This window comes from Trachymyrmex septentrionalis, unplaced genomic scaffold (assembly GCF_001594115.1).
Source record: "Trachymyrmex septentrionalis isolate Tsep2-gDNA-1 unplaced genomic scaffold, Tsep1.0 scaffold21, whole genome shotgun sequence".
Lineage (NCBI taxonomy): Eukaryota > Metazoa > Arthropoda > Insecta > Hymenoptera > Formicidae > Trachymyrmex > Trachymyrmex septentrionalis.
The window spans coordinates 2,056,335-2,056,958 of NW_017305288.1; the positions used below are offsets into that span (position 1 = coordinate 2,056,335).

General features: G+C 28.2%; 1 protein-coding gene across 1 annotated transcript in view; it reads left to right on the top strand.

Moving 5' to 3' along the window:
- The window catches only part of LOC108748047 (mitochondrial tRNA-specific 2-thiouridylase 1), a 2,984-nt gene extending 2,467 nt beyond the window's left edge, over positions 1-517 (top strand). The window contains 1 exon segment of the mRNA XM_018486017.1: positions 194-517. The gene's annotated coding sequence lies outside the window, so the exon portion shown is untranslated.
- Positions 518-624: the final 107 nt, after the last annotated feature.

Below are 624 nucleotides of genomic sequence, written 5' to 3' on the forward strand. Positions count from 1 at the left end.
TATAATTATTATTATTATAACCATAAAAATTAATTTAAAATTTGGAAGAAATTTAAGCGTATAATTGTAAGAAAAGTGAAAGCTTTAGAAATGAAAGAGGAAAAGAAAGGTAATTTTTATTCATAATGTCGAATGTAATATAGGACATAAAGAATCTTTTATATCTTTCATATAGATATAATAACGATTTCAGATAAATGATTTCGATGATGGAAATTACTCACTGATGGATATATGCACGCGTTATTGTTGAGAACATGAATGAATGCCGTTTATATGTATATCATCAAGATATTAACACGTGTCCGCAGTTCTGTCACAGACTGTCAGGACTTAAATAACGATGAAGGCCATCCCACGGAAGACGAGCATAAACGACTACAATAGATTTCATTGGAACATTTTACCTAGCTACGATGATTACCCTGTCGAAGAAGAGAATAAGTGAGTAAGTGAGTAAGCCAAAATAGGATGATTCCTATCTAAAAATTCCAAAGAACAATTATTAATTTTTAATAAAAACACAAGTAGTATCATAAGCGCGTGTCTTGTTACGTGTCTTGTATTATTTTTATATTTCAAATTGAAAAGATATGTGTATATATATATATATATATATATATA